The following is a 10,059-nucleotide window of genomic DNA, read 5'->3' on the forward strand; positions in this document are numbered from 1 at the left end:
ACTGGAACAATGCAAGACAGGGCCAGCATTTACCATCTGCAGTTCCTGTTCTGTTGGGACTACCCTCCTCCCCACCCTCCTGGCTGGTAGAGTCATACTCTTGACATAGATCTGTAGAAAGGCTCAGTCAGACTGGCTAGGAGCTAGCCCATCTTTGGAGCTTTGCAACATTCAGCTCAGGAGTCCTGAGAGGACACACTGCTTGCTGGCTCTCCATACACTAGGACAAGAGGGTCACCTGGCAAAGACTTTAAGTCATAAAGTGTCCTGTGGCCTTAAGTGAGTCAAGTCCCCTCCCTTCTCCTCTCGCCCCTCCCCCTTCTTTCTCTGGCAGTTGCCTGCACTCCTCCCGGTAGACCAGCTGCCTTGGCCAACGGCCAGGGCGGAGGCTCCGAAAGACGGTGGGGTTGCTGGAGGCAGGAATGTTTGCAGAGTCCAGGAATGTTTTTACTCCCTACTCTGCTGAGAGGAAAGCAGCAAGCCCCTGGGTTTCTTCCCAACCAGGCCAGAGGGCTCTCCTCTTTCCTCAAACTGAGCACATTGCTGTAGGAGTCCCTCTGGCCAGCCATGTTGTGTTTCTGGGTACTCTTTTTATTTCTGTGTAGATTTGGACCTTGACACCACTGGGGCTCACCGAAGTATCAGGCTTTTAGCTTGGCCTCAGGACCCTGGGCCCTTGAGGCCCTTACAAACCTGCAGGTGACGGGAACTGTGAATGGTGGGCAGTTTTTTCCTCATGGCTTTAGGGAATGGTGAAGAGAGTGGGATATAGACAAATATCCGAATACTGTTGAGGGCCCTGGGGAAGAGAAGCCTAGGGTAGGATCTGCAAACCCTTTGTCGGTTCTCTAGAAAGAGAGAAGTCTGCTTGTGTGCAGGCTGATGAGTGAACAGGAGGAAACATCTTTCTTTTGTAAGCACCACTCCCAGGTGTGGGACTATATACAGTTTGGGCCTGTGTGCACTAGGGGTGGGAGGGGGTGGAGCCTGTGGCGAGTTGGAGAGATAATATGAAATCAATGTCATCAGATCTGACCCCAGGAAGCAGAGGCTCAAAACAGTAATGGCTCCCAAAATGGTACGTTTACTTTTTTTTCCTCCCATTAAAAAAAAAAAAAAATCTAAAACTGGCTGGGCATGGTGGTCAGAACTCTGGAGGTAGAGGTAAGCAGTTATCTTGTGTTCAAAGCTAGCCTGGTCTACAAAGTGAGTTCCAGGACAGCCAGGGGTGTTACACCGAGAAACCCTGTCTCAAACTACAAAGAAACCAACACCACCAGCAGCAAACTGGGTGAGCCAAGGCTGGCACAGTAGCTATGCTTTGCCTGAGCAGAGAGGACACGCCCCTTCCTTTTCTGTGTGGCCCTCCTGGTCCAAAATGGCCTCTGTTACCAGCACATTCGGTAAGCAAGATCAAAACAAAGACAGTAGAAAGATGAAGGGACAAAGAAAGAAAAGACCAAAGGAAAAGACAAGGGATCTGACTGGGATGGTTATTCTCTCATTTCATTGACTAGAATTACTCAGTTATGGTGGGGCAGAAGCAGACAGGAAATGTTTTGTTGTTTCTTTTTTCTTTCTTTCTTTCCTTCTTTCTTCTTCTTCTTCTTTTTTTTTTTTTTTTTTTGGACAGGATTTCTCTGTGTAGCCCTGGCTATCCTGAAACTCATTCTGTAGACCCATGGCTGGCCTAGAACTGCCTGCTTCCACCCAGTGCTGGGATTAAAGGGGTGCACCTCCCTCATACCCCGACTGTTTTGGGTATTTTGACTAAGGCAACAAAGACCCTCTCCGTGGAATGAGAGACGGATGCTGAAAGACAATCTCTTCAGTGGATAGTATTTCCGACAGCTTTCTGCTGGTAAGGCCAACACGTGTGTGCTTATCAGGTTTGTCACTATAGTGATGGTCTGAGGCTTGCCCTTGACCAGTACCTGACTGGAATGTATGCGTGAGACAGCTGAGAGAAGACAGAGCAGGACTTCAGGGAGAAGCCCCAAATTCGAGAGGGACAGCCTCTCCATTCTCTGTGCTGACCGAGTACCACCCTAGTGCCTGAGGCCTCCCTCCTAGGCACCTTTCTGCCGGATAGACTTTCTTTGGAGGCAGGTGATCGTCACATCTATGTGAACCTGAAGGTGACACTCTTGTCCTGCTACTGTCTCAGAGTTACCTGCGACTCACTCTGGAATTGGCTTAAATGGTATTCTTTGCCTACCAACACCTTGGGAACTGTAGTGACCCTTTGGCAGCATACCTGCTTTTCGTGAGGAACTGCCCCTCCTTCATCCTAGATTGAGTACACGAGGTCCTGGTAGAGTGACTCTAGCCTTTCTTCTCCATGTGATGGGCACAGTGCCCAGGTCTAGTGTGTCTGAGTCACAGTGACAGAATCCAGGATCAGATCACAATCCAGGTAGGCCACTGTGAGATTTGGGAGACTGTTTGTTTGTTTGCTTGTTTGTTTGTTTGTTGAAGTCACTAGGAGTAGGGACAAGGGAATCTTTTCTTTCTTTCTTTCTTTCTCTCCTTCTTTCTTTTTTTTTTTCTTTTCTTTTCTTCAGAGCTGGGGACCGAACCCAGCGCTCTACCACTGAGCTAAATCCCCAACCCCAAGGGAATCTTTTCTACTGGGAGCATAAACTGTGATACACTAATGCTAGTCTGGAATTGCTGGGGGCTATTTTTATGACTGTAGGGAGAACTTGGTGGAGGAATGGCTGGGATACCACTCAGTGGTAGAGTGGTGGCCTAGCATGTGTGAGGCCCTAGGTTCAATCCCCAGTACTGGTGTGTGTGAGGCCAAAAGACCAGATTACTACACCCTCAATGACATCATCACCCAGGCCTTTGGACCTAGCCATTCCTGAGGCTGGAACACCTCTGGATTTTCAAGTGACCAGTCAACAGTTCTCTTATCTGTTTGAGTCAACTTGAATGGGGTTTCCAACTTCTGCATTTACAGAAAAAAGAAAAAGTCCCGATATGGCGTCCATGAAGACACAGTCCCATGGGAGAGCAAAAAAGAAGAATGTCGATATCTGGACAGTTGTGGGGGAGAATGGGTGTGTGTTAGTGTATGCTGAGAGTAAGTGTGTGTGCTGAGTGTCCACGATGAGTGTGAGCATTCATACTGTGTGGAAGTGGGTGTGCAACCGTGTGCATTACTGTGTGGAAGTTGCCCGATGAGAGTGCATGCAATTGTGTGTCTCTGAGTGTGTGTGTCCGGAATGATTTGTGTGAGATGTCAGTGTGAACCCCCACAGCTCTTTTAAGCCCTGGATCAGGGTGACCCTGCCCTGACAGGTGGGGGTCCCTTCTCCTTAGGGCCTCTTCGACCTTCTGTCCTCTGTCCCCTCCTCCCCTTCACATGCTGACAACAGCTGCCACCCTCGGGGAGTGCTGACAGCTGCAAACTTAAGTGGCTCCTGCAATAAGGGTGGCCCCGCCCCAAAGGAAGAAACGCAGGCTACCTCGGCCTGGGGAACCTGGAAAGGGTGGGAGTGGAGCTGCCTGGGGCCCAGGAGAGAGAGAATGCTGACGTAGTAGTCGCCCTTGTGAAACCTTTTCCTGACAATGACGGCCTGAAAATCACCAGGCCTCAGTTTATAACTACCAAGGTCATGGACTCCTTTTCTGTGGCAAAGCCCTTGGAGGCTGGCCACGTGCTCTCTGCTGCCATCTGCTGGGCACTTTCTTCTTGCCGATGTGGAGAGAAGCCAGACTGACGCTGTGGGCCCACGCAGCTTCCTCCACATTTTTTTTTTTTTCCATCTCACGCAGCACAACGGGTTGGGCTCTCTAGCTTGGGAACCTGGCTTAGTCGACGCTCATCATAGGTCTGACACTTGGTCGATGTAGCTGTCCCCACCTCAGGGCAACAAGACCAGGCTGGCCGACAGACATGGGGAAGCCAATCTGCTTCTGTGGGTTTCCAGACTCCACCCGCGGGATTGTGCTTAGCTGGCCCACGCCTGGTGGAAGATGACAGGGATATAGATAACCTAAGCATCTGGGCATCAATCTCCAGACAGATAAAGACACCGAGATTCAGATAATTCCTCCAGGCGTGTCTGCATCTTTTGCCTTCACTCTCTCAGGTCCGTCCAGCTCCCCCTCCCCCCTCCCCGCCCCCAACCCTACTCCTCACCACACCACAGCTCCCTCACCTCAGATTCTTTTGTAGAAATCAACTGAATATCACTCCTGCCTCCGACCCCTACTACACATGACCTGTCTGCTTAGGTCTGGACAGATTTTTCCCCTGGCTGCTTCTGGGCCTGAAACTACTCACTGCTGTCATCTGTGGGGCATCCCTCTGTCAACCTTTGACCTGGGCTTGAGATCAGATGTCTTCTCTCAGCCCTAAAGGCCTCAGGGCCCTTCTCTTGCACTGCCCACTTGTGCCTGCCCCAGCGACATTCACGAACTCCGTGGGCTTTGGGAACCGCAAAGGATTCTGGATTTATAAAATGGCTGGATTTATGGGCTGGTGTCTCTAGAGGGACTATGTGATGGAAACTTTTTCTACTTTCTATCCATGGTGCATGACAGGATTCTGGCAAACAGCATATGGCAAATGCTCACACAAAATGAGCTGGCTTGATCAGACCAGTATGCTCCTGTCAAGAACAACAAGACTCAGAGTGCATTCTATCCAGGTATTTTGCTAAAGGCCGTAGAAAAGTCCTTACCTGGTCCTGGGACTATTCAGAAGGTGGTTGCGATTTCTGTGAGACCCATTTTCTAGGGGATGGAACTTAAAGCCAAAGGCATTAAGTGATTGATCCATCATACCCACAGTTCCCACCCAGCTCTTGCCTTACCTACTGTCCTGGACGTTCTTGCTGATGTGATGCTTTCTGCCCACCCCTCCCCCACCTCTTTCCCCTACCATCCTTATCCAAGTCAAAGATCTTTCCTCTGAGTCCTCACTCCAAGTTTAGCTGAGGGCCACAGAAATCAGGGTGGGTCTGTAGCAGATGTCAGGGTGCCAGGGGACCGGGGAAAGAAAAGGCACACCCTTGCTCTTTCATTGGTTAAACAAGCATCAACAGGCCCATTGTGCTTCCAGTCAGGTTCCTAAAGCGAGCTTGGGAGAAAAGGGAAAGAGCTACAGAGGCCGTGACTGACCCCAAGGAATCACAGGCCTTTCCCTGGCTTCCATGTCCCTGTGGCAGATGGTGGTGATTGAAATCTCTGTCCCTCACAGTCCTGGGGAGTTTGGGACAGGAGCCTCACAAGAAGGCTTCCTGTGAAGTACGGAGGGTGAGGGGACATTTTGAGATGGGCAGTAGCTTGGCTCGGAGGCTGGGAGGAGGTAGAGAACAGGAACGAGGCCCAGCCGCAGGTTTTTCAGGTTAGGGAGCAAGTGTAGTCAGGGAGAGGAGCTGTAGCCTCTGGGGGAGCTGCCTTGGTATCCCAGAAGGTCTGCTGACTCATGCTCCTCCTTCCCCTCCTTCTTGTCTTAATTACTTCTTTTGTGCTTACAAAAGCAGCACATACTCTTTGTACAGAGCGGGCAGACGGCTCCTTCTGTTCACGCCAATGCTGACATTTCAGTATATGTTCTTCCAGGGTTTTTTCTTGTTTGTTTGTTTCCTCCGTCTTTTTTTTTTTTTTTTTTCAAGACAGGGGCTCACTCTGGGCTGTCCCAGAACTCTCTGTGTACACCAAACTAGCCTTGAACTCACAGAAATCTGCCTGCTTCTTCCGCCTTCCGAATGCTGGCTTTAAAGGCGTCTGCCACCACGCTCTTTCCCAGCTTTCTTTTAATGAATATGTCTCTTCACCAGTTCCTTGAGGACAGTGTAAATCCTCGTAGAACTGTAGATGGCGCACTCCCTTCCCCACCCAGTTAGAGCCATGGCTATTCAAAGCTCTGCGGGATGCTGCACGAACACTGGGTCTGAGTTTGGATCCTCAAATGGGCCGGAGGGACTGGTGAGGCACCTCAGACTCAAAGGACAAGACCACCCTGGTACAAGTCCCATCCGCCATGATTGGCAGCGGGCCAACCGTGGATAGGTACCTTAGCCTTACTGAGCATTTTTCTCCTTCCTTCGGGAGGTGAAAATCACGATGGCAGAGGTGGAAATCACGACGGCAGATCTCCAAAGGTACCGCTGAGACGATTAAAAATGCTGAGCTCAGCACCCTGTCTGGCTCATCCAGGATGAGACACAGAAGAAGCCCCCACTTCATTCTAGGCAAATTATCCTCCTGGGATAATATGGGAGAGATTAGTCACAGGCATTCTGAAGCTCACCCCGAAGATGGGAAGTTTGCATCTTGAGTCACAAAATTGGTTGCACAAGTGTGGGATGGGAGGAATCAAGAGTTCCCAGGCGGGGTGGAAGTTTCTGCAGCCGGCCTACTTGCATCCACAGTTGCTGAGCTTGTGGGCACCGGAAGTGATGGGTTCTGAGTGAGGCCGGTCAGTCCATGTATAACAGACATGGGGGTGGGGAGCGGCAATGCTGGCAATCAAACCCAGGAGCTGGCGTGCTACCCCTGGAGCTCTCTGCTATAAAACCTCTCCCACAGCCTTCATGTGTCTCTTCTCAAACCCTTCAGGGCCTTCAACTTCCTTAGACTCAGTGAAGGCATCAAAATTTGCCATTCTTTGAGGCCAGGCGGGGGGGGGGGGGGGGGGGAGGTTGGAAGAGACCCATCCTGTCCATCTCTGGCAGCAGGAGGGGCTTGAGTCCCCTGAGCCTTGTGGCTGTCCCCTGCCGGCCTCCGTACATCTGCCATCATGCCTGTCACACACTCCTTGCCATCCCGGAACTAGAAACATGTCTTACGTTTACTTTGGCCATTTTGAATAGGGAGGCTTAGGTGGGAAGACGTCTCGTTTGATTCCCAGAATCTGTGATCTTCTTTGGTGGCTCTTGGCTGATGTGACTGGGTTAAGGATCTTAGGATGGGGAGGCTACTCTGGGTTAGCCAGTGATACCCTAAAGTCAGTGATAAGAGACTGGCCAAGGAGAAGATGAGGGAGTAGTGTGCCTGTCACTGACTGGCAGGAGAGGACCCTGCTGTCAGCTTGAAGATAAGTAAGATGAAAGGACCTCTAAGTTTCCCAGAATTCCATGCTGTGGAGAAGGAAAAGACTGGAGCCTTGTGCTGGGTAGAGGAGGAACTTGTCTCCTAGAAAGACATGTTGCACAGTTCTTTTTTTTTTTTTTTTTTTTTTTTTTTGGTTCTTTTTTTCGGAGCTGGGGACTGAACCCAGGGCCTTGTGCTTCCTAGGTAAGCGCTCTACCACTGAGCTAAATCCCCAGCCCCATGTCGCACAGTTCTAACGACTTCTCAGACTGCTTTACAGGGCAGACGAGTGCTGAGACAAGGGTGGGTCAGTGATAGGCAGGACCACACGGAGACCAGGACTTCCCAGTTATGCATAGTGTTTGCCCTCTATTTAGGTCTAAACTTGGGGAGGCAGGAGATGCCGTGGAGCCATGCAAAATGCATGCAGGAGGATGGCACATACTTAGGAACTTAGGCTTGACTTATGAGAAATTATCAACCTTATTCTTTAACTGTCACGATCCCCTGTTCACTCCTGCAAGGCTTGGTCCATCGGTTCATGAATCTGCCATTGGCTTTACATAGAATGAAGGTCCTTTTATTGAGCTTTAAGCTTCTGTTAGTATAAAAGTCATTTCTTCTTTTTCTTCTCCCTCTCCCTCTTCCTCCTCCTCCTCCTCCTCCTCTTTTTTTTTTCTTTTTTTCTTTTTTTTCGGGGCTGGGGACTGAACCCAGGACCTTCTGCTTCCTAGGTAAGGGCTCTACCACTGAGCCAAATCCCCAACCCTCCTCCTCCTTCTAAGACAGCGTTTCTCTGTGTAGCCCTGGCTGTCCTGGAACTCCCTCTATAGACCAGGCTAGCCTCAAACTCAGAGATCTACCTGCCTCTGCTTCCCAAGTGCTGGAATTAAAAGTTGTGGGTCACCACCACCTGGTTCTAAAATTTTTAATAGGTTCTTCATGATAGCCAGTCACCCATTTTAATTTCATTATCTGTTTCTCACTAATGTGATCCCTACTTTTTTTTTTTCTTTCTTTTTTTTTTCTTTGGAGCTGGGGACTGAACCCAGGGCCTTGCGCTTGTTAGGCAAGCGCTCTACCGCTGAGCTAAATCCCCAACCCGATCCCTACTTTTGATGTTTGCTTTGGAATTCTCTTTTAGTTGGTTTCCTTGAGTTTAGGTACTTCAATGTCCTTAGTGGGTTTTTGTTGTTGTTGTTGGTTGGTTGGTTGTTTTTTGTTTTGTTTGTTTGTTTGCTTTATTTCATGTTTTCATACAAACAGGCAAAATACCCATACACATAAAAAGAAAAATTAAAAATTTGGGGGCACAAACTCCCCCTCACCCCAGAGTCTGAGTTCAAGTGGGGCTGGAGAGGTTGCTTAGTAGTTAATAACGCTGGTTGCTCTTGTAGAGGACCCAGATTCAGTTCTTGCCACCCACATGGCAGCTCAGAAAGGTCATTGTGACCCCAGATCCAGGCCACCCAACACCCTCCTTTGACTCCCATGGGCTCCAGAATGTAAGTGGTGGACATTTATACACCAAGGCACTCACACATATACAACAAACAAACAAACAAAGGAACAAACAAACAAACAAACAAATGAATACATCTTTTTTTTTTAAAGCAGCAAACCCAAACTTACCTCAGGGCTAATTTCTATGAGGGGTCAGTAAGTCGTAAGAACAATGGATTCAGGACAAATACTGTTTAACCCCTCTGAGGCTTTTTAACACCTGATGACAATGGGCAAATTGGGCCACAGGCAAAAAGAAAATTTTGTTTTGTTTGGATTGTTCAGGTGTGTTTGTTTGTTTGTTTGTTTGTTTGTTTGAAGTCAGGATCTCTCTATGTAGCCTTGCTTGTCCTAGAACTCATTCTATAGATCGGACTGGCTAAGTCACACAGAGATCCGCCTGTTTCTGCCTCCCGGATGTTGAGATGAAGAGTGTACACCTCCATGACTGGTGGAAAGTACATTTTAAAATGCAAAGTCTTGCTTTCTCTCGGGCCCGTGGCGCCGGCAAGATGGGTAAGTGTCGTGGTCTCCGTACTGCCCGGAAGCTCCGCAGTCACCGACGGGACGAGAAGTGGCATGATAAACAGTACAAGAAAGCCCACTTGGGCACAGCCCTGAAGGCCAATCCGTTTGGGGGGGTGCCTCTCACGCAAAGGGAATTGTGCTGGAAAAAGTAGGGGCTGAAGCCAAACAGCCAAATTCTGCCATCCGGAAGTGTGTCAGGGTGCAGCTCATTAAGCACGGCAAGAAGATCACAGCGTTCGTGCCCAATGACTGTTGCTTGAACTTCATTGAGGAAAATGATGAAGTTCTGGTTGCTGGATTTGGTCGCAAAGGCCATGCCGTGGGTGATATTCCTGGAGTCCGCTTTAAGGTGGTTAAAGTAGCCAATGTGTCTCTTTTGGCTCTGTACAAAGGCAAGAAGGAAAGGCCAAGATCATAAAATTTTGACAATGGAAACAGAATAATAAATTTTCATATCCAGAAAAAAAATGCAAAGTCTTCGACAAAAGCAATACACGCCGCCGGCCAATGATGACATTATGATTAAGTACTAGAGAATAAGGAAGCCTGTCTTCCCAGGATGGGCCACAAGAGGGCGCCCTATGCCCCAGCCTGAGTCACCACCCCTTTACCCCGTTCCAGGAGAACCCGCCCTTCCTTTCTGTAAGTAACTCTAGGCTCTCCATCTGGGAAGAGCAAGGGTTTGGGACACCGTTCTCCCTGTTTCCTTCCTTCCCAGAACAGAAGCCTGTGTCATGGTACTTAGACATGCCGTGAAATTGTTCCGGTTTTAGACATCAGTTGAGGCGTGGTCTCAGCTACACCAGTCTAAGGAAGAGTCCTGATAAATGCAAGCTGGAATCGCTTTACAGTAGGATTTCTCTGTCTGCTCCTGAACAGTGAGTGTGCCGGCACCAGGCACACTGTGCACACAGAAGGCTTTGAGTGATGCCAAGGCGAATATAGATTCCCCAAACAAGTGGGGAACGGTGGTGCATA

At 49.3% G+C, this 10,059-nt stretch overlaps 1 pseudogene; it reads left to right on the plus strand.

Annotated features, from left to right (window-relative positions):
• The first annotated feature begins 9,050 nt into the window (after positions 1-9,050).
• On the plus strand, positions 9,051-9,549 carry Rps23-ps2 (ribosomal protein S23, pseudogene 2; annotated as a pseudogene).
• Positions 9,550-10,059: the final 510 nt, after the last annotated feature.

The sequence above is a fragment of the Rattus norvegicus genome, chromosome 18, assembly GCF_036323735.1.
Source record: "Rattus norvegicus strain BN/NHsdMcwi chromosome 18, GRCr8, whole genome shotgun sequence".
Classification (NCBI taxonomy): Eukaryota; Metazoa; Chordata; class Mammalia; order Rodentia; family Muridae; genus Rattus; species Rattus norvegicus.